This window comes from Monopterus albus, unplaced genomic scaffold (assembly GCF_001952655.1).
Source record: "Monopterus albus unplaced genomic scaffold, M_albus_1.0 scaffold96.1, whole genome shotgun sequence".
NCBI lineage: Eukaryota > Metazoa > Chordata > Actinopteri > Synbranchiformes > Synbranchidae > Monopterus > Monopterus albus.
The window spans coordinates 3852401-3853296 of record NW_018127976.1 but is presented as its reverse complement, the minus strand read 5'-3'; positions in this window follow the sequence as shown (position 1 = coordinate 3853296).

The following is an 896-nucleotide window of genomic DNA, read 5'->3' as shown; positions in this document are numbered from 1 at the left end:
TTCTGTCTATAAAAATAATGAACAGAACCGGTGACAAAGGGCAGCCCTGCCGGAGTCCAACATGCACGGAAAACAAGTCTGACTTCCTGCCGGCGATGCGAACCAAGCTCCTGTTCCGGTCGTACAGGGACCGGACGGCCCTTAGCAAAGGACCCCGGACCCTGTACTCCCGGAGCACCCCCACAGGGCGCTGCGAGGGACACGAACGAATGCCTTCTCCAGATCCACGAAACACATGTGGACTGGTTGGGCAAACTCCCATGAACCCTCCGCCACCCTGAAGAGGGTATAGAGCTGGTCCAGTGTTCCATGGCTAGGACGAAAACCGCATCCGAGGTTCGACTATCGGTCAAAATTCTCCTCTCCAGTACCCTGGCATAGACTTTCCTGGGAAGGCTGGGGAGTGTGATCCCCCTATAGTTGGAACACACCCTCCGGTCCCCCTTCTTAAAAAGAGGGACCACCACCCCGGTCTACCAGTCCAGAGGCACTGTCCCTGACCGCCATGCGATGTTGCAGAGGCGTGTCAACCAAGACAGCCCAACAACATCCAGAGACTTAAGGTACTCAGGGCGGAAAAATGGTAAAGGAGTACCTGAGTACCATTTTTTTGCCTCTCCCAAAATTTGCCTGACAATTTCAAAGAGCTGCGTATGGTTGCTTTTGTAGGAGATCTAATCAATACAAAACCATTTCAAATCTAGCAACATCACTCAGTTAATCCACAGCAATCAACAGGGTCGGGTAAATTTGAAAACTACACTGAGAATGACAGAAATAGAGCCAGACTGGGACCAGACCCTTTGAGCTGATGCTGATAGAGATGGACAACTATAGTGGCCAAAATCTTTTTTTAAATAAAATATATAAAAATAAATTAAAACAAAACTACAATT